This window comes from Ochotona princeps, chromosome 2, assembly GCF_030435755.1.
Source record: "Ochotona princeps isolate mOchPri1 chromosome 2, mOchPri1.hap1, whole genome shotgun sequence".
Classification (NCBI taxonomy): domain Eukaryota; kingdom Metazoa; phylum Chordata; class Mammalia; order Lagomorpha; family Ochotonidae; genus Ochotona; species Ochotona princeps.
In genome coordinates, this window is record NC_080833.1 from 141,835,162 (window position 1) to 141,857,855 (window position 22,694).

The window sequence follows — 22,694 nt, forward strand, 5'->3', positions numbered from 1 at the left end:
GGATGGGACAGTCATGAGACAGGACGCCTGTGGGGAGGATGAACTAAGCTCTGCAGACTGAGACCTGCCATCCTGGACCAGGCACCACATCCTCCTCACAGCTCAGCCCTCCACCAATCATGTGTAACCTACCAGCGTCTTACAGTCTTACCGGAAAACCCCACCAACAAATCACTCTCTATCACTCTCTGCCTCTATATTTCTGCCCATATTCTAATTCCGCCTATTGAGCAGTCACCCTCAGGCAATCAACTGCTAAAATCTCAACACCAAGGCCTTGGTGCCCGCCTGCAGCACCTCCCAATTCTCCACCCACTCCCCTTCCAGGCTCACCTGCCTTGTATCAAGGAACCTCCACGTGTGCCCCCTTTGCCTTTCTCCTCTTTACTCTCCCACCACCCCCTTCCTGTTGCTACCCTGCTAGCATGAAGAACCTCCTAAAGGACCTATTCCTGTCTCGCGTGTTTTCCGCTTAAGGAGAAAGAGGACTTGCTGCAGGAATCAGCTTCGCCTAAGAACTTTAAGTGTGTTGAAAACGCAACAGAAATGAGCACAGGAAAGAACCCGTGCAACGAGACAGAAGTGAGCAAGTCACAGGGGTCAAGGTTGCAGACAGGCAGGCATGTGGCATAGAGGTTTAGCACCAATAAAGGCACCCGCATCCCATACCAGAGGGCATGGGTTTGAGTCCCAGCTCTGTTCCCAAGTCCAGCTTCCTGCTGATGGGTAACCTGGAATGCAACATACAATGGCTCAAGCACTCTGGTCCTTGTCACTCACGTGAGACCTAAACAGTTCTGGGTTCTTGGCTTTGGCCTGCCCCAGCCCAGCCCAGTCCCAGCTCTACCCCCAGCTCTAGCCCAGCTCTAGCCCAGCTCTAGCCCAGCGCAACCTCAGTCCAGGCCCAGCCAAACCCCAGCCCAGCCGAACCCCAGCCCGAGCCCAGCCCCAGCCCAGCCCCACCCCAAGCCCAGCCCCAGCCCAGCCCAGACCCAGCAAAGCCCACGTCCAGTACAGCCCCAGCCCCAGATCAGCCCCAGTCCAGTCCAGCCCTTGCCCCATTCCAGCCCAGCTCAGCCCCTGCCCCAGCCAAGCCCAAGCCCCTGCCCCAGCCCTACCCCTGTCCATGCGCTGCCCTGCCCAGCCCAGTCCCTGCTGCAGCCCAGCCCAGCCCAGCCCAACAAAGCCCCAGCCCAGCCCCAGCCCAGTCCCAACCCAAGTGCAGCCTAGCCCAGTCCCAATCCCAGCCCTGCTCCAGCCCCTGCCCCTACTTCGCCCTTTTCCCAGCTCTGCACCTTCCCCAGCCCAACCCCCCGCCCCTGCCTTGCCCTGCTCCAGCCCAATGCAGCCATGCTCCTGCTCCAGCCCTAGCCTAACCCCTGCCCCAGCCCAGCTCAGACCGGCCCAACCCCTGCCCTTGCGCAGCCCCTGCTCAGCCCAGCCTTATCCCAGCCCAGCCCCTGCGTTAGCTCCATCTCAGTCCCTGTCCTAGCCCAGCCTCTGCCCCAACCCAATCCATTTCAGCCCAGCTCCAGCCAATGAGGGCAGCCTCTGAAAACCTTCCAAATGGACAAAAATAAGCTGTTACTTTTTTAAAAATCACTTTCACTTTTGTGTGAGTGCGGGAAGGAAGTGGAGACTGACTGGGTGTGTCTAGATCAATACGTGAGCTGCCCCTGCTTCCCTAGGTGGAGGGCAGGGAGGGCGAGCAGAGACAAGCAGGTGGGCTTCCAGCACTGCTGGAGACAGACCCGTAAGGACTCAGTGGAGGGGTGAGTCCTGAGAGGGAAAGAGAACAAGATCCAAGTCAACACCTTGTTAACTGCTCCTGAACAGGGGCCATTTAAGGGGATTTAAAGAGACCAAGAAGCTCATGGGGCAGGCAGGGTGAGGCGGAAGATTCTAGAGGTCCCTTTTGGGATGATTGTGTCTGAGACGACATTAGACATTAGGGGAGTAGACAGCAGCTGTTGTCCATATGAATCTGAACTCCAGGGGGAGGTCAGGGATGAAGAGGGACGTTTGGAGTCACTGACATGTGGGCGAGGCCACCGGCCTCGCTGGGGTCACCTTGCTGGCCAAGCAGATAGATTTAGTTAATGAATGAGCAAAGATCTTTGGGTGAGAGCTGAGGGGCTCTTGCGCCCTGGGGGAGGACACCTTTGCCACGGATGCAGGCTTGTGGAAGATGAATCAGGCACCATCCACCTGGAAAGCTTCCACTGCTCTGCCCCCATGCCCAGCAGGGAAGAGAGAGCCAGGTGGGAGTGTTCTGCAACTCCAGGCAGGCTTCAGCCTTGGCTGTGCTGGGGAACGGACGGGTGGGTGCTGCAGCGACAGCCTCAGACAGAAGACAGCAGCTTCCTCCCAGCATCTGTTCAGCACAGGCCCAGCTTGATTGCTGCTCCTTCCAGCTGCTCCAGAGAGGAGCTCTCCCCGACATGAACAGCTAGATGATGTCTTTCTTTCATCCTTCTTGGCTGAGCACTGGCAGCCAGGAGCCCTGACCCCATCATCACTGGCCGAGTGAACTGACACAAGGGGCAGGGCTGCACAGCCAAGAAGGAAGGACCAAATCTTGAAAAAAAAAAAAATGTGTGCTCACCTTTGAGACTGCTCTGCTGCATAAGCTTGCATCAGCCAGTGCATAGCAAAGCCAACAGGCTTCAAGCCACCCCAGGGACTGTCTCCAAACAAGGAAACAAGTTTACCCAGCAGCTTCTGATGATAGGGATCCAGGCACTGGGAAGTGGAGAATCTAGCAAGACACCATGTACCAAAATTGTGGACAAGGGGCCTACCCATGGCATAGCCCTGAGGCCCCCATCATGAAGAGGTGTACAGGAGGGGAAGACCCAGCAAAGGCAGCTGGAAGAAAGAAGAGCCAAGGGAATACTCATAAAACTGGTACATTCTGACAGCCAACACACCAGTAGAGCATTTGCCAATGTCAAGAGGGCTCAGTCATGCCAGCCCCAGTGAGAGGCCAATGGACCCAGTGGACCCACTGACTCCAGCAATGTGGAAGTAATGGAGTGGGCAGGTACAGCCTTCCCTCCTTTGGATTCAATCATTTTGATTTCCCCCATTCATGCGACAATGGCCAATGCATTACCAGTACTCCTTGCATTTGTGCGACTTCTACCCCTGCTCACTTACAACCTCATGGCACCTAGAGGTGTTGAAAGGCACAGATGCTTATTGGTTACCTGGACCCTTTAAGGATGCAGCACAAGGATGGTGATTGAGACCATAGCATGGAGCCAGACACCTCAGGCTGGAACCTGCCACCACCCTCTGCTACCTGCGTAATCTAGGCAAAAAGCTTGGGCTCACGTTCATCATCAATGTCAAATGAGGGCAATAATCCCATCCACCTGTTCCCCTAGAAGGTGGGGTCAGAGAATGGAGGGAGAAAATGGGGTGAAATGGATGCTTGTGTGGGACACTGGAGACCAATTCAGTCTGGACCTGGGAGACTGCAGAGCGGAGCTGGACAAGCTACTGTCCCCAGGCCAATTTCATTCGCCATCTGTCTTATAAATGAAGTTTTATTGGAACACAGATATATGCCCAACTGTTGAAAGATTTTTCCATGGTTGCTGTTGTGTTCAGCATTTGCAATGGAGACTAGCCCATAAAGCCCAAGATACACACATTGCCTGGCTTTCCCATATCCTGCCAGTATACAGGACCCTGATGTAGAGTAGCATTCAGTAGAAAAGGGGGTGAGCTTAGATGATCAGCCCTCACCTCACTGAGAGCTGTTCTTGGGCACACTAACTCCCTGGCACTTGCAGCCGTCTCTGCACTCTGCCAAAGTGGCCTGAACTCCCTGAGGGCCATAGAACGCTCCCAGGTGCCTACATCAGGCAGCAGGTGGGTCCTGAAGGGCATTAGTAGATGCCAACAGGTTGGAACCCCTGTGTCTCACAGTGCTGTGAGAGGCCCCTGGAGGGCAATCCACATGGAACATGAAACCGGTGATAGAAAAGTGCTGAATACAAGAATTACTCATGGCTTCACCCGTTAGTCTGTTAGCCTCTTCCTGCACTGTGTGCAAGGAACAGCTACCTCTGTAGAAGGCACTTGCCATCATGTCACCAAAACAAGCCCAGCGCTGTTTGTTTGCAAATGGCCTTTCTCTCCATGAAAATGACAATGCTTACTGGAAAAGCGACACAGAATATCGATTTCATGCATTTCACTGGCCACGTTACTCACAGAAGGGGAACTAGTAGGTTTTGGGCTTTCTCCTTGGGTGAGTGGGTGGGTGGGTGGGTGAGCCAGGCGAGAGGTTCTCTGTGACGTAGGGTCAGAAGAGCTCCGGACACAGCGCAGTGACCTTGACTCCTGACTTGCCATGCACCATTTGTGCAGAGAAATGGGAACTCAAACAGAGAGACTTGCCCTTCCTGGGTGATCTACATGGATTTACTTCAAACTGAAGCAAGCACTACAAGAGATTTTCTTCTTTTCTTAAAACAACGTAGAATGAGGCAGAAAAGTAGAAAAAAGATAAATCTGAGAGAGGGGAGGATTTCATTGTGGAGCTGGGGCAGACCCAGGCATGACCGCACCCAGGGACTCTCAGGGAACCTCTGCACCTGCCACCTCTAAGCCCAGAGTCTCAATTAGCTTCCCATCTCCCCGTTCCATGTCTCAGGGTCTTGGTTTCTGCACCTCCCAGCATGCCCCAGCCCTACACCAGGCATATTCAGAACTCATCAGTCAGTCGTCTTATCTAAGCACCTCACTATACGCTGATGTAAAATCACACAAGCTCTAAACCACCGTCATATATACTTGAAGAGTTAAAGAGAAACAGAGACCCTGCACCTCCTCCCGCAGTCCCCTGACGCTTAGGGCTCCTTGCGGTACCCTGCACCGTGGCAGCCCACTCTCACCTGCTGCTCACGCTCCCTGGGAGAAGTCCTCCAGAAGAGGCCAGCCTATAGCCTAAAAGCAGCAGTGACCATCACAGCCCTGGACCTCTCTGGGCCATCTTTCCCACGGCTGCTCCTCTCCCTGGTGTCCATTTCCTCAGAGCCCGGCCCTGCCGTGATCTCGCAGTGACAGCCCATCTCTCCCAGGGTGGCTCCCGTATTTGCATTTGCACAGGAACTTTCTAGAAACGGTATCTTAAAGAAATGACACCACACGCTGGATCTGAACAAAGAGGGTGCGTTTGGGGTCAGGTTTTGTTTTGTTTTGTTCTTGCTTCATTTCAACCCCCCCTTGTTGAGGTGTCTGCTGAGGAAGCGTGCTGGGAGGAGATACAGACTGGCTCTAAGGCTGCATGGAAAAGGTGCAGCCTCTGGCTCTGCACAGGTGCCTGACTCCTACAGCTCCTCCATGAGCACCTGTGCCCTTCTTTTCCTCAGCCCCTATCCCATGATCCCCTCTTTGCCAGCTGACACAGGACAAACCCTTCTCTTCTTTTAGTATATGTGCTGCTGAAGCGAGCACAAGGACAGACCCTTGATTCTGTCTCCTCCATGGGTTCCCCGTTTCTCTCTCCACACTGTTGCTGGGCTCACCCAGTGCACCTGCTCGCGTCCCAGGGCAGGCTGGGAAAGCAGTACTGGTCAGAGAACTGGCTACTAATGCCCTGGCAGAGCTCAGACAAGCACCATGGACCTGCCTCCAGCCCACAAACCCACTAGCCATTCAGCTAAGAGGCGAACATTAGACTCAACCTAGACTCAGCAGAGTCCAGGGCTGATCAGACACATCCTGACACCTCTCCGCAGACAGCTGTCGCCTCTTTACCTGGGCCCGCCCCCCACCATACCTGGGTGGGCCCTGCAAGCCATGCCCCATTTGGCCCCTGTGCGCCTCACCCGGATGCCCCACTTCCTTCAGGGCTCCTGACAGCTGTGCCCACTGGAATCACTGCGAGTAGAATCATCACCTTTGTCTTCAAGGTGGCTGCAAACCACCCAGGAACCCTCCAAGTCCAAATTAACATCCTGAAAACCTGAGTGTGGTTCTTTAACTCAGTTGTGACTGGTAACTAAGAGCCCCATAAGTGTGTGCCTGTCCATCACACCTAAAGCTACCCCAGTGAGTGCCCCCAACTGCACCCCAAATGAGCTCAGAGAGGTGGACTGGCACTGTGAAAGACACAGCACAAGCAGAGTCTGAGTTGGGGACAGAGAATCCAAGGCAGCTGCCTGCAGGTTCTGGTTCTTGGACCTAGGCTGCCAGGGAAAAAGGGTTGCCTAGTGCCTGCCCCCTTGGGGAGGGGAGCATCTCCCTGAGTGTGTACTTACCTCCACAGACCACACTGGGATCTTGGGCACTCTGGGCTGATGCAGGACACAGGATCAGGGCAAGAAAAGCCAGCAGGACCAGGATCAGGGGCAGTGCTGTGGGTTCCATGTCCTTGCCACAGCTGTACCTTGCAGCCTCCCTCCTCCTGGTCCCTTTGTGGCTGCTGTGTGGGGAGCAGGTAAATGACATGCAAAAGCCCCAGAGGCAGCCACACGGCCCAGGAGACTGGCACTGCCTAGGCCCTGCCCCCAGCAGGTGCTGCACCTGAGCCCCTTCCAGGTGCAGGCAACTGCCTTAGCCCTGCCCCATCCCCTTGCCTAGTCCTACTCCCTCCAATGGTAGCAATCCTGCTCTCTGTCCTCCAGACTCACTTGGGTCCAGTCCACCAACGTGGCTACAGACCCTGGGCCATAAAGCTCATACTGAAAATCCTCAGCACGTAAGAGAAGATGTGAATTCTTACAGGTCATTGGGTCCCTCAGGACCTCCATGATGCCACAGGTGGGGTGGGGGAACTCTCCTGTGGCTAAGAAGTTCCAGTGGTGGCCACTGTTGGAGCAGGCCTCCTTACCAAGCTCCTGCGGAAGATACCTAGGAGCTACCCCATTCTCCATCCTATGATCTAGTCTGATTTCCACTGTGCCCTTCCATCCGTCCTTTCCCACTGGTCTTCCTTCCTGGATGAGGATCTGATGGCTGGGACTCCAGTAAGGATCCTGGACCTTAAGGAAGCCTTGTGGGCAAAGAAAGAGAAGAATTGTACCTTGTGGAACTTCCAAGTGAATTCTTACTGGAACCAAGCTATTGTTATCTCTGGTGTGTGCTACTAGCAGCTGGTGAAGTCCTAATTGCAAAAGCAGAAGAATGATGATTTCGGTCTCCTGTTAGAGGGTCTGCTCCACAGGGCTGATGTAGCAACCCCAAGCAGTCGCCGCCCTGCACCTCACTCTAGACAGATCCCTTAGCAGGGCCGGGGTGGGCCAGGGCAGTGGTGGGAGGAAGGCCCAGGGGTTAAGCAGAGGAGACAAAGAGGAGAGTGAGTGCCCAGAGAGAACACAGGAGCCAGAAAGTAGAGACTGGGAGCCTTGTAGAGCCCGTGGCACCTGGCTTGACTTCCTCAGCTGGGGCATCTGGCACTTCCCAATCTGTCACAAGCATTCCATTTTCTCTTTTATTTGCAGTGCCCACCCTATCTGTTACACACTCAAGGAAGCTGGGGGTCATTCCTAGCCACCTAATTCATCCCAAGGTCCCAGTTCATTCCTCATTACTTCCAAACACTCTTGATTTTGTCTCCTAAGTATTTCTGGAAGAGATCTACCGCTCTCTGCCAGCACCACCCAAGCCATAACTCTCTTGCCCACACAGCCACAGGGCATTCTGATCTGTACCCTCTCAAGCCCTCATCTTCTTCATCTGCACTAGGAAGAGCGCTTAAGAACAAGGCTTAAGAGGCTGGTGGTGTTGTGGCTCAGGAGAGTAAACCATCACCTGCAATGCTGGCATTCCTTAGAAGCGCCCATTCAAGTCCCAGCTGCTCCTCTCCCTTGTCCCATTCTCTGCCAAGTGTGCCCAGGAAATCAGTAGTACTTGGACACTTCCCATGCACATGGGAGGTCCAGATGGAGTTTCAGGCTTCTGGCTTACTCCTAGCTTGATCATTGCTATTGCTATTGCAGCAGTGAGTGAACCAGTCGATGGAAGATCCATATCTTTCTCTCTCTCGCTTGCTGGCTCGCTCTCTCTTTGCTGCAAGCAAAGAAACTATTCAGTAAATGGTTATGTGGTGTTGGGATATACCTTGCGCCAGGGTGAACTGCAAATGAATAAAGAAACAAAACCATAAAAATACTAGGAATGTGGGCACGGCTCAGTAGCCTGAAGTTCTGAAGTTCTCACTTCTTACTTCTCACATGCTTCCGGGATCCCGTACGGGTTCCAGTTATAATCTCAGCAGCCCTCGCTTCCCATTCAGCTCCCTGCTTATGGCCTGGGAAAGCAGCAAAGGATAGCCCAAAGCCTTGGGACCCTGCACGCATGTGGGAGACCCGGAAGAAGCTCCTAGCTTTGGATCAGCTCAGCTCCAGCTGTTGTGGCCACATGGGGAGTGAATTAGTGGATGGAAGATCTTCCTCTCTGTCTCTCTTCCTCTGTATATATCTGAGTTTCCAATAAAAATAAATAAATTTCGTAAAAAATATATTAGAATGGGTCCCGGCATGGTAGCCTAGCTGCTAAAGTCCTCAGGACTTGCACATGCTCAGATCCCATATGATAGCTGGTTCTAACCCTGGCGGCCCTGCTTCCCACCCAGCTCCCTGCTTGTGGCCTGGGAAAACAGTCGAGGACGGCCCAAAACCTTGGGACCCTGCATCCACGTGTGAGACCCGGAAGAAGCTCTTGGCTCCTGGTTTCAGATTGGCTCAGCTCTGGCAGTTGCGGCTGCTTGGGGAGTGAATCATTGGACGGAAGATCTTCCTCTCTGTCTCTCCTCCTCTCTGTATATTTGACTTTGCAATAAAAAGAAAAAAAAATCTTTAAAAAAAATACTAGAATGGGCATGGGAGTTATTTTTAAATATATACAGAAAGGACTGTTCTTTCCAAGTATTACCCTCTCCCAGATCCATAAAACAGGAGAGACAGAATCTATTTGTTGTTCGATTGGCAGATGGAGAATAGAGAATTTTTAGTGCAGGAAAACTATTGTGTGTGATACTCTAACCATGGAAACATGTAGCTATACATTTGTCTCAACCCATGAAACAGACCGCACCAATAAAGCATGATGCAAGGCCGACTCTAAGTGGTAGGCTTTGAGTAGTGAATGGTGTGAGCGAAGGCTCACTAACAGAGTGTAGAGTGTCCCCCTCCAGGGCAGGACATTCATCATGTGGGCAGAAACAAGGACTCTCTGTAACCCTGCTCAGTGTTGTCATCAACCTAGAACTGCCATGATAAAGTGCCGTGACAACAGGATGAATACAATAAAATCAACAACCTTATCGGAAAGGATCCTGAGTAAGGATTTGAACAAGCAGACTAGTAAGCTCTTAACATAGTAAGGCGATGATCACCCGATGAGCCGTCAGTCTCACACATTATTTGTAAGTATACAAACGGGTGGTGGAAGATAATCTTATATCCAAATCATCATTTGAATTACAAATAAAAATATTGGATGAGCCAGAAACTCCATTTCCAGGAATGCATCTCATGCATACATCTGTACAAGTGTAACATGATTTGTGTTTATTCCTTGTAGCATTTCTTATGGAAGTCAAAGATTGGAAAGAATACCTTCAATAGGAAACCAGTGAAAGAGTAGTACAACCATCCCCTTATTAGGAAAAAGAAAGAGAAGTCTTTGTGTAACACTATGAGATAATTCCCTAGTTACATGCTTTTAAACTGGTTGATTAGATTTGTGAAAGGCATTCTTTGCATGGTGTTGTCTGCTGGTTTACCCTCCACATGTCCACAAAGGGTAGAACTGGGCCTGACTGAGTCTAGGGACAGGCTTATTGGGACCCTGTCTAAGCCTATGACATCTGAAGCTAAGTTCTGGTGGAGAGTCTTACTGCTAAGCGCTGGAGTTCAACTGCAATACCCCGCAGGGAACTTCCACACCCATCATTTCATATCTTACTATAGCATATTTCCTTTTTACAAATACGTAAAATTGAAAGAAAGGTATTTTTTAAACTCCGGGGAAATAGTTAATTTTACACAAAAGCCATGTCTACACACAAAGTCAATTACAATAAAAATTTTAAGCTACTGATGAAGCTTCAGCAAAAAAGACTTACTATTGACACAAACATTCGCCTTTGAGAGGCAAGCACCTAATGTTTTGCAGTTGCTTTACAGGCTTTCTGTTCGTACAAATGTGCTACTTATTTGTTTTTACAGATTTGCTACTTATTTACACACATAGAGAGAGAGAAACAGAGGCAAGATTGAGACCTTCCAGCCACTGGCTCACTTTTCAAGTGACTATAATGGGCCAGAGCTGGGCCAGACTGAAGGCAAGAGCCTAGAACTCCATCCAGGTCTTCCATGTGGCAGTGGCCCAAGGACTTGGGTCATCGTCTGCTACTTTCCCTGTGTCATTAGCAAGGAGCTGAACCAAAGCCATCAGGACTCTGAGCGTAGCTGGCTTCACAGGCGCCGGCTTAATCCACACACCACAACAAAGGCCCTATTTTATAGACCTTCGTAGGATCTATTACGCTTCGAGATTTAGCCAAGCAGCCTTGAGAAAGCGGACTTCCCACTCCTGAAAGTCAGAACATTCAGTTTCTCCTGCAAATCCCAGGGGACAGGGCTGTGCTGCAGAGGTGAGCAAAGTGTGTTGTTGCTCAGCCTGAAAACCAGCACCTGGAGTGGGGTGGTTTTCACCACAGGAAAAAAAAATGCTCCTTAGGATGCGTGTTATGTGCTGACGGAAGCAGCACCAGGAAGGATCGAGAAAAACATTCGACACTTGATCCTTGGGCAGCCCCTCTTCCGATTCACTGAATCCCTTTCTTATCAGCATCCTCATTTCTCCTCTGGGCTTCTCTGCTGCGCCAAACAGAGAAGAGGAGAAGAAGAGCATTCAGATGTGTATGTTCAGAGGCAAGCAGAGAGCACTAAAGCTGGAAGGAATTTTGAGACCCTCCCTTCCTTGCATTTGCTTGGAGGACAGAGCTGCAGAGCAAATGAGCAGGAAAACGGAGGGGCAGCATTTGCATTGGAGTGCCAGCTTGTCACCAGGTGAGTTCTCTGAGCCTGAAACCTGTGTCAAGCCAGCACCATGGCTGTGCTTTCCGCCTCACGCTGCAGCCCTGATTGCCTGCTGTCCTCCCAGGAGACAGCCTTAGGGCTGCCCCTTACCACGCAGACCCATGCACATCCCTGCCTCAGCAGGTGATGTTGGCTCATACACCCAGGGGACACCTGCATGGTGTGGCTTTAGCCTGGCCCAGTTCCAGAGACTGTAGCCATTTGGGGAATGGAACAGTACATGGAAGGTCTCTCTGTCACTCTACCTTTCAAGTAAAATGAAAAGAAATCATTTTTAAAATAGAGTTTAGGGGTCAGTGCTATGGCACAGATGTTTGGGTTACTGTTTGTGGTGTCTGTGTCCCGTATCAGAGTGCTGCCCTGGGTTTGGGCTGTTCTGTGTCCAGTCAACTTCCTGCTAGTGCACCCAGGAAGGTAACTGAAGGTGGTCTGAGTTCTTAGGCCCTGCCACCCATGTGGGAGACCAGGCTGGAGTTCCAGACTTCTGGCTTCCCTCTGGACCAACCCTGGCTCTTGCAACCATCTGGGGAATGAAGCAGCACACAGGTCTCTCTCTCTCTCTCTCTCTCTCTCTCTCTCTCTCTCCCTCCTCTGTCCCTCTTTTTTTCTCTCTCTCCCTTTATATTTCTTCCTAATAATTAAATCTTTAAAAATAATTTGGGGCTGGAGCCATGGTGTAGTAAGCTCACACTCCCCCCGTGGTGCTGGCATCTCACATGAGCAGCAGTTCGAGTCCTGGCTGATTCTCTTCCAATCCAGTTCTCTACCAGTGTGTGTGGAAGTGCAGCAAAAGACGGCCTAAGCTGTGGGGCCCCTGCACCCATGTGGGAGACCCAGAAGAAACTCCAGGCTCCTGACTTCAGACCGGCCTAGCTCTGGCCGTTGTGGCCATTTGGGGAGTGAAGCAGCGGATAAAAGATCTCTGTCTCTCTCTGTCTGTCTCTCAAATAAAAAATAAATATTTAAAATTCTAAAAACAGAACCTAAATAGCCATTGTCCCTTCCATGTAAGTTGGTGATGACTTTAGGATCCTGTTCATGGGGCCGGCAGGGAATCAGTCTCTGAGAGGAACCCTGACCCTCACCCCTGTCTCCTTCCTCTCAATCCCACCCCAGCCAGATGAGCCCATGTCCCTGCTCTTGTAACGGCTTCCTCAGCATCTCCCATGGGCTGCCAGGGCTGCTATGAGGGTGGGGGGTATGGTTGTACCTTGGTTCTAGGTAAGGAAGACAGGTTCTGCCTGAGCCAGGGCAAGTGTGCTGCCTAGAACCACTGGAGGTCTAGCCCTCTGAGACTCAGTTTCCCCTATCTGTGAAATGGAGTGTGACTGGGTTAAGGGGTAGCTTTACCAGTGAGATGGCTGTGAGAGGGTTTCCAGGGAGGCTGACATAAGAGTCAGTGGGCTGAATAAGGAAGAGCCTCCCTCTCCTCACATGGGTGGGGGCCGAGCAAGCAAAGGCCATCACGTCCTTTCTCTCTCTCTCCCCAACCCTGGAACTGGGACACCTTTTCTGTTCTTGGATATCAGAGCATCAGTGTCTACAGCCTCCAGTCTTCAGAACTTGCACCATCTTTGATTCTATGCCTCTGACTGGGGATTACCCATGGGACTCCCTAGGCGCCAAAATCAAGCGATCCAGTTCCCCTAAGAAATCCCTCTTCTTCCCATCACCTATCAATCATGTATCTATCATCTGCAATCATCTCCCTGTATCATCTATCTATCTATCTATTAAATCTATCTGACTGCTTCTGATCCTCAGGGCAGCCATGATGCTATGTGAGTATAAGTACATTACCCGTCTTAGAGGGCTGCAGTAAGTGCTAAACTACATGTTAGCCCATCACAAACCTACACTTTGCCCAGAGGGAGCGTTTGTCTTTTCAAATATTTATTTATTGAAAAGTAGAGATGCAGAGACAGTGGGAGAGGCAAATTATCCTTCTGCTGAGTTCATTCTCCAGATGGCCGCCATGGCTGGAACTGGGTCAGTCTGAAGCCAGGAGCTTGTTCCAGGTCACTCACATGAATGACAAGGGCCCAAGTACTTGGGCCATCTTCTGTTGCTTTCCCAGACACATTAGAAGGGAGCTGGATCAGAAATGGAGCAGCTGGGGCCCAAAGGAGCACCCATATGGGGGGCTCATGTTGCAGAGAGAAGCTTTACCCACCATGGCACACTACTGGCCCCTGGAGTTATGTTGATAATCATGTGCCACGCACAACCATGGAAAAAACATTTGGTGTCAGAAGGCCTGGACTCAAGATTCGGAAGCATGTACTCTGAAGCTGTGTGTCCAGGATGCATCCCTTTTCCACCTGTGCATGGGGTAATAGTGCTTTGATCTGGGGGTGGGATGTGTGTCAGCAGTCCTTAAGAGCACACTGCAGACACTGCTTTGTAAGATAGAAACTAACAGCTGTGCATTAACCCCAGGCCTTTTGCCCAGTGCATGCACAGTCCCGTGGCTCCTCTCTGTGGTTCCTCTCCCAGGGCAGTTCCTGTTTGCATGCTGCCATCCAGGCGGTCACAGGGAATGGACTAACTGGACATGTAACCCTCTTCCCCTCGGGCTGCCAGCTTCAAGCAGGCTTCCCTGGAGGCAGACCTAGCCCGGACTTGAAGCCAGCCTTTACCACCAGTGTAGACAAACCCTTCCAGGCTTCCGTGTGGCCATATGTTCAAGAATTTGCGGTAAGCTGCGAGAAGGATGGGTCATTGCCCAAGTGCAGAGCTGTCTACCTCAATCTGCACCACCAAGTCCTGGCCAGTCTGTGCCCCATGAAGGGACTCATAAAGGGAAACTTTCTTTCCTGCACTTGATGTATCACTTTCAAGGCCGTGGTAATGACTCAGAACTAACCAGGCCTGTAGAACCCCAGCCACCTCCCAGCCTCCCAGGATGGGACCATTTAGCCGGCAGCTGACTCCAACTTCAAACTCTGCCAACAGGTATCGACTGAGTTCCTTCTCTGTGGGTCCTGGGGAGGTGAGGGTGACATGTGCCACTCACAGCTTCCCTGTCACCTCCATGAACTCCACAGGCTCCCTGCGCCTCTCTGTGTAATCATCTGCTGGTGCTGCTGCCCTGGAGCGGGGGAACATCACTTTAGGGGGGTTGCCAGTTTCCAAGCCCAAGACCATAGCGCACCTACTCCCCAAGGTAGCCATCAGAGTCCCCCAAACTCCCCAAGGGCCACGGGCAGCAGGGACTCAGTCCACAGTCACCCCGTATCCCCTCACAGCTATCCCTGAAAAATACCCGAGGCAGGGAAGGCCTGCCGCCCCTCCCCCCACCAAGGCAAGATCCCACTTTAAATGGACCCCATACCCCTGCATTAACAAAGCATTTCATATCTTCACATTGGAAGGGTTTTCTGAGGCAGGCTAGTGCTGAAAGTTTACCCTCCAGGCAAAGAAGAATGAATAAGAAGAGAAAATGCCAATAACTTCACCCTCTGAGGGTTACAGCACCATCTCGTTGACCAGGGTCTATATTTTCTTTTCATTGAATTGTTTTGTCTCTTTTACTTAGATTGGAAACCTCCTGGGCAGGGGTCACATGACCCTTCTGCCCCCACTCCCCCCTCCAGCCCCAGCACAGCCAACAATAATCACTTGAGTTAAATAAATGTTCACCAGAGCGAAGGCCTGAGGATCTAAACAGACCCACAAACATCCCAGAAAGCAGAGAAGGCAAATACCACGCTGGCTCTCTGCTCCATGCCTGCTTCCCCACGCACATCTGAATGAGCCCCGCTGCCCCAGGGGCCTCATGAAGCAGGGGGCTGTGCCAGCCAGAGGGCGTGGATGCCTGCTGTGCCCCATACCTCTACCCCCGCCTGCTAAACCTCAGCACACCCACTGATGTGGGCACAGAGCCAGGCATGGCAGAATCCTGGTAAGGAGCTGAGAGCGCGAAAGAGTGAGCTTTTACCTGTTTCGTCTAAGACATGCCAGGAAAGAAGCTTCCAGAATAGGCACCTGAAAGTAACTAGAATAAGGAAGCAAAGCGAGGCTGGTCTTCTCTCTCTTTAATGCCCCCACCTGGACAGCTGTGTTCTAGGGAGAAGTCCCAGGGAGGCTGAGACCCTGCAGAAGGAGCGCAGCATCAGCAAAGAGGCGGGAGCCTAGGGCTGGGGATGCTTGCCACCAGGACCACAAGACCCATCTCAGCTGTGGCTGCAAGATAGAGCTTGGGGAGGGCAAAAGCAGGAATAAACACCACAGCATGGGACACACGGAGGATGAGGGGTCATGAGGCAGGATGGGGAGTAGTCCTAGCCCTGTTCTCATCTTGGGTACCCAAGGCATAAGCAGGATGAGTCAGAGTCCTGTCAGAAAACAGAGACACCAGCATCCCATGTCGAGTGTTGATGCACATCCCAGCTCTCATCCACCTCTCTGTTAGTGCACCTGGGAAAGCAGTGGGTGACGACCCAAGTGCTTGGGCCCCTGCATTCACATGGGAGACCTGGATGGAGCATGTAGCTCCAGGCCTCAGCCCGATCCAGCTCAGCCATTGCAGATATTTGGGGAGTGAACTAGCAAAATTCCATCTCTCTCTCTCCTCATTTCTTCCTCTTTTTCTGCCTCTCCTCTCTTTGTCACTCTGCTTTTGAAATAATTTTTAAAAGAGACTTGCTTGTATTTTTATTTTTATTGAGAAGTCAGATGCACAGAGAGGAGGAGAGACAGAGAGAAAGATCTTCCTGGCCAGAGCTATGCCGATCCGAAGCCAGGAGCCCAGATCCTCTTCTGGATCTCCCACGTGGGTGCAGGGTGCCAAGGCTTTGGGCCGTCCTCGACTGCTTTCCCAGACCAAAGGCAGGAAGCTGGATGGGAAGCAGGGCTGCCGAGATATGAACCAGTATCCATATGGGATCCGAGCGCATTCAAGGCGAGGGCTTTAGCTGCTAGGTTACTGTGTTGGGCCCTGAAATAATTTTTTGTAAAAAATAAAGCAAGTGGGCCCGGCAGCGTGGCCTAGTGGCTAAAGTCCTCGCCTTGAACGCCCCGGGATCCCATATGGGTGCCGGTTCTAATCCCGGCAGCTCCACTTCCCATCCAGCTCCCTGTTTGTGGCCTGGGAAAGCAGTCGAGGACGGCCCAATGCTTTGGGACCCTGCACCCGCGTGGGAGACCCGGAAGAGGTTCCTGGTTCCCGGCTTCGGATCGGCATAGCACCGGCCTGTTGCGGTCACTTGGGGAGTGAATCATTGGACGGAAGATCTTCCTCTCTGTCTCTCCTCCTCTCTGTATATCTGACTTCAATAAAATAAATAAAATCTTTTAAAAAAGTGAGAGCAAAAAAAATAAAGCAAGTAATAAGTACAAGTTGGGTCATTCAGAGTCAGTTGTAAGTTTGAAGAGTGTATAAGGGAAGGATGGAGGAGATACAGCCTGAGCTTAGTAAGAGCTGGGAGCTGTCACCCAGCCCTAAATCCCAGAGGTACCTGGAACCTGCAGAGGACAGCTGTCCAAAGTTTGCTCTGCAGGGAAACTGGCCTTCAGTGGGGAGTGCAGGCAGCCCGGGCTGAGCTGGGAGGACTCATCCATCCCCACATCTCCCTACTCTACAGATTCTGCAGTGGCTGCTGCTGCCCGTTGGCCCAATCTAATATGATCTGGAAGGGCACTGGAACCCAGCAACATGGCCATTTGTTTGTCTCAGAACCCAGAGAAAGGTGGGGAAGGGTTGTGGGGACCCAGAGGGGAAAGTGAGATGTCCAGCATAGAAAGCTGGGAGCCCCCTGGGAGCCCCTCAGCCGCATACAGTCCGTCTTCACTCCATCCTCTCTGCCAGTCTCTGAGTTATCTCCTAAGCCCCTCCCCAACCTCGGACTCCCCAGCTTGTTCCATACTCATCTCTTCACAAGTGTCACAAGGATCCAGAGACCCCAAATCCACTTCATCCACAAGAATGAAACCCAGGCCACTTAGCATCAGCTAAAAGTCCAGAGGGCCCTTCCACTGCCAATCTCTGTGTTACTTGCTCTGGGGATTTCACTCAGAGTTCCCTAAAGGCATTGCACCTCTGTGCACAAGGCCAAAAGTTGTCCTCTCAGCCTGAAAGTTGCTCCGCCTTTCCTGCCTGCTCCCAATCCATGCACCACCTGCTCTGGGAAGCTCTCCTGACTTTCTGATACCATCTCAGGCCCAGCCTCCGTGGCCCCAGGGCATCAGAGGCAGGGCTCCTGGGGCTGGACTTCTGGCACTCTCCCTTTATCTCAACACCCAGTGTGTCAGCCTAGGACCTGGCAGGCACCCAGAGGAGCAAGTGCCTGATATGTCAATAACTGGTTTGCTCGCTCAATTTCCAATGCCCTCAGGGCTCTTTTGCAATCACACAATGAGGAGCTATTTGCTAAATAAACTCTGAGAGCACTTCCAGCACAAAATGTCTTTTTTTTTTTCTTTCAGAAGAGCGTTAGCCCCATCTATCACCCGGCATGATTTGACTTGCTGTGTTCCGCAGGCTATGATGCTGCAGTGTTTGTGACCTTGGAAACCAGGATTCTGACAAAGCAAATTACCCACTAAGCATCTCTGACTATCATTAAGCTTCCCCAGCAGCAGGGCAGTGACTGGATCCGACCTCAATTCTGATCTCAGTTGTAGCAGGAGTTTAGAACCATATGCGTCCCTCCGCCCGAGGGTCTGCATGGCTGTGCGGAACGGAGCTCACGCTAGGAGAATAGTGTTCAAATGCATCGCAGACAATCTTGTGTATGTATTTTGTATGTTCTCTCCCTGCTTCCTTTGAAACTAGAGCTGGAGAGGGTTAGGTTTGTCCTTCCTGGAAACACACCCTGTCTTGAGATTCAGGAGCACAGGGGCAGAAGCCCCATCTCCCACCATCTCCGGGCAGGGTAGGTCCTGCCATTCCTGAGACTAACCAGGGCTTTGGCTGAAGGCATACTCAATGGGCAAGGGCTCTGACTGCCCCAGGCCAGGAGGGCGTGAGCACTGACAATCAGCCACTCTCCTCCTGCTCCAGTGTCTGCTGCGTTTCTAAGGGGCTCATCTTTGGCCTGAGTTGTGGCACACCAGGTTAAGCATCCAACTACCACACCAACACCCCATATGGATGCTGGTTGGAGTCCCTACTGTTCCACTTCTGATCCAGCTCCATTCTGATGCTTCTGGGATGGCAGTGGAAGATGACCCAAGTGCTTGGGCCCCTGCCATCCCTCTGGGAGACCCACATGGAGTTCCAAGCTCCTACCTTGTGGCCATTGGGAAATGAGCCCTGGATCAAAGATATTCTCTCTCTCTCTCCTCTCTCCCTCTATCAAATAAATAAGTCATAAAAAAGAAAAAGATGCAGGAGGACTCACTTTTTCTCTTGACTGATGCTCTGGCTTATGAGGCTACGTAAGAGAGAGCTATACATAAAAAGAGGGAAAGGGGACCATCACCATGGCTCAGCAAGCTAATCCTCCACCTTCGGGCACTGGCATCTCATACGGGCACCAATTTGGCAGTTTGGCAGCTCTGCTTCCCATCCAGTTCCCTGTTTGCAGCCTGGGAAAAAGCAGTGGAGGATGGCCCAAGTCCTGGGAGCCTGCACCCACATGGGAGACCCAGAGGAGGCTCCTGGCTCCTAGCTTTGAATCAGCTCAGCTCCAGCCAATGAGGCCATGTGGGGAGTGAATCAACACATGGAACATCTTCTTTCTGTCTCTCCTCTCTGTAAACCTACCTTTTTTTTTCTTTTTTTTAAAGATTTATTTATTTTATTACAAAGTCAGTTATACAGAGAGGAGGAGAGACAGAGAGGAAGATCCTCCGTCCGATGATTCACTCCCCAAGTGAGCCGCAACGGCCAGTGCTGTGGCAATCCGAAGCCAGGAACGAGGAACCCCCTCCATGTCTCCCACGCGGGTGCAGGGTCCCAAAGCATTGGGCCGTCCTCGACTGCTTTCCCAGGCCACCAGCAGGGAGCTGGATGGGAAGTGGAGCTGCCGGGACCAGAACCGGCGCCCATATGGGATCCCGGGGCATTCAAGGCGAGGACTTTAGCTGCTAGGTCACGGCGCCGGGCCCTGTAAACCTACCTTTCAAATAAAAATAAATAAATATTTTCTAAAAGAAAAAAGAAAAAAAGGAAAAAATTCGATCATAGTGCTCTTTTAGGGGCTCTCTCAGAGAGTCTTCTCATGTTTATGAAAGTAACACAGCACAGTTTTAAGCGCCCTGTCCCAGCAAGACACTCCCTCAGAAGCAGTGGCCCCACCCAGCCACCTGCTTCCAATTGTATGAATTACTTCCTATCTTTTTGAGCGCCACCTTATGGAACAGGCATGTACTGCTATAAAGGGCTCTTGAAAGCATTCACAAAAAATTCATATTCATGAAAAAATGCCTGGGTTTCAAAGATTTTAGCAACTTGGCCTCCGTGGTGGCTGGCATTGTCATGTTGGCCTCAAGAGCTTGGCGATCAGCCTTCCATCGCGGCAGGCCAAGGCGCCTCTCCCTGCCACTGTCCTCACCTCTGAAGGCCCTCGGCATTCTCAGCCCCATCATGCGCTGTCACTCGGATGGTTCCCTTTTGAATTCTTGCCTGTTCAGGCCTGTCTTCCCACAGGTGCCAGACACCACAGCCAAATGTCACTATGCTTTTATTGAAAGACAGAGTTTCACACACACACACGGGCCTTCTATCTGCTAGTTCATACGCCAAATTGCTGTAATGGCTGAGGCTGGGTCAGGTCAAAGCCTGGAGTTTCCTCTGAGATGCCCATGTGCGTGCAGGGGCCCAAGCATTGAGGCCATCCTTTGCCGTTTTCCCGGGTATGTTAAGTGGAGCAGCCAGAACTTGAACAGGCCCCCAACAGGGTACTGATGCAGGCAGCTTAACTGCCTGTTTCACCTGGTTTTCCTCTGGATGTTACCAGATGCTTCTCTTTTCCACCAGTGTCCTGCAGTATCATGACAGCGTGCTTTTGTGGAGAGCTTGTTTTACTCACACAGATCAGGGTGTTCGAATGGCCTGTGCTCAGCCACCACACCAGCAGAAACCAAGTCCCATAAAGCGCGGGGAGTGCTGGGCTCACAGAAATTCACTACCTCTATTCCAGGGACTGCGATCAGAGAGCAAGGCGGCAGCGGGTCTGGCTCCTTCTGAGATAAGTAAGACCCTACCCCAGGCCTAGCTTCCAGCTTGCTATCGCTGCCATTAAACCTTGCTTGGCTTGTGGAAGTTAATCCCAAATTTCACATAATCCCTTAGTTATCCACATCCAAATGTCTGCTTTTCATAAGGACACCAGCTGTACCAGATGGGGGGCCTGCCCTATTCCAGTATAACCTCATTTAATTAATTATATCTCCAATAACCCTGTTTCTGAACATGGTCATATTCCAGTAATAAGAGGCCAGAATTTCCACATACAATTTTGAGAAAGGAATGTTGAGGGTCCGAGCAAGATCATGCCAGACAAGTCTTGGGTTTATTAAGGAGTCTTTATTAACCATGCTTGGTGATAACAGGGTCCACTAGAGATAGCAAATAACAAATCCATATCGCTATCCAGTCAATTGAAACCCCAAGAGATTGGGTTACCACCCCCCCCACGGGAGGGTACGAAAACGAGGACAGGGGCTGGGGTGGCTAGACAGACACCCAACAACATCTGTGAAGGCTGGATAGTTGAGCTGGTTAGATTCACATGTATGAGAGCAGAAGCGGATGTGGGACAGACTGGACTAGTCTGCCACACATACTGGCAAACCAGGGCAGGGGCCGCACCTGGTGGGGGTTATTGTGGGTCGCTCCGACTAGGCTGCAGCTCCCACTGGTTTATGTGAGGGCCGAGTGTGTGCTGGGCAGAACCAGGCTGGACTGCAAATACCCATTGGTTCCAGTGGAAGACAGGGATGGAAACAGAACCAATCCAGCAATTGCAAACACCAGCTGATCGGGGCAATGGACTGTGCCAGGCCCTGTGCTTGCTAGTACATACAAGAATCTGGTCTGGGAACACCTCACATAAAATTTCTTTGGGGATCTCCCCAATTGACATGGTGGACTCAGAACCCTAACCATCAAAAGAGGACAGAACAAATCAATCAACCACCTCAGCTACATGTTGGCAGTGAAATACTGGGCAAATGAAGACTCTATGATGGACTATGTCAATCAGTGGATTCTCCAACGATCTCATCGTGCTTGGAGTGGTGAGAGTGGCAGCAATTCAGAACTGTTGAACTATCAAAACCACTTGATCAAGACCCCTGGAGCATGCCCAACATCTGGGACCTGGGGTGGGTGGGAGACTGGGTGGGGCTTCTCCCTTAAAAATCCCCTTTTACATCAGATATATTAAAGAAACAATATGGAACTAATTGTTTTGCCCATCTTCCTGTAGTGTTTGAACCTTTTTACCCTAATTATGTCAAGATTGTCAAAAAAATTAATTAATTAATTAATTAATTTTTAAAAAGAAAAAAAAAAAGAAACCCCAAGAGGAACAAATGTTCATTACCCTGAAGTAATGAAGACCTATGTTCCAGCTTCCCCAGCAATATAAGTTATCCTAACAGACATACAGCGAACAACCTGGACACACTTACAAGGCTGCAGACACTCACCTTTCCCTGGCTTTCCTGCCCACATTCCATTACTGTTAGACCTCACCTCTCCTGGAACGCTCAACAGTACACACATTAGAAATACAAAACATCTTAGCATCAACATCTTTACTGTCCCGCCCAAGCAGCGAATAGAGAGTGAGGAATACAGACACACAGGGACCATGCTCAGGGGATACCTGGCCTCAGAGTCTGTCCTTGGGAAGCCAGAGAACAAGTAGGTACTGGGGAGACCAGGAGTCGGAGTGCCAGAGTGATGGATGCACAGGACCAATAGAGTGAGCCTCTCCATTCCAGGGACCTTTGCAGGGGCTTGTGAGGGGAGTGGTTACACAACAATGCAATCCCGCCCCCTCTCAGGTTCCAGGTGAAGACAGGCGAGCATCACAGGTGGGCAGAAGGGAACACCTAGGTGGTGGGGGAGTGGCTTCCAAGGTCATGACCCTGAACTACCTGCCTACCCTACCAAATCAACTCTGCCAAGGGTTCTCCAAACAGCATTCCTCTAGTATGTTTTGTCTGTGCAGCACATGTGACCCATGTGGCGAGATACAGAAGAGAGATGGGTTGGGGCAGGGAGCAAGGAAACTTGGCGACTCAGTAGATAATCACTTCCTTCATTAATTATGAAGAGAAGTGATCATATGGTGACTATTAGCCAGGGAGTTGAAAGTGAGTGGGAAAAGAATATGGTTGAGAAATTTAGATTGTTTTCATTGATTTGATTCACTAAGAGGAGCATCATTATGTGTTAAGTAGGCTATCGATGGTTGTGTTCATTCAGATGCCATTGTTTTTGGAATATCATTCAGCTGGAATACATACAATTGTTGGTAAAATAGTTTTGAGCATTGTGAATGGTTTAGATTGAAAACACAGTCTATTCTGCGTGTACTGGAGACTATTACTAATAGTATTTATAGTGCAAGACCCGTGGCAGCTTCATAGCCTGCAAAGACCAACAGAATGACCAATATTAGGAATGGTAGTGTGAAACCGCTAGGGTAGTAGTAACAAATGATGATAATGTTA

General features: G+C 51.1%; 1 protein-coding gene across 2 annotated transcripts in view; it reads right to left on the bottom strand.

Annotated features, from left to right (window-relative positions):
- The window catches only part of CNPY1 (canopy FGF signaling regulator 1), a 133,961-nt gene that overhangs the window by 65,084 nt on the left and 46,183 nt on the right, over nt 1-22,694 (bottom strand). The window contains exon 1 of one of the 2 annotated variants that reach the window (XM_004597518.3): nt 6,276-6,285. The exons of the other annotated variant lie outside the window; for it this stretch is intronic. The gene's annotated coding sequence lies outside the window, so the exon portion shown is untranslated. Of the gene's footprint in view, nt 1-6,275; nt 6,286-22,694 lie in introns of those variants that run through there. 2 annotated transcript variants of the gene reach the window in all.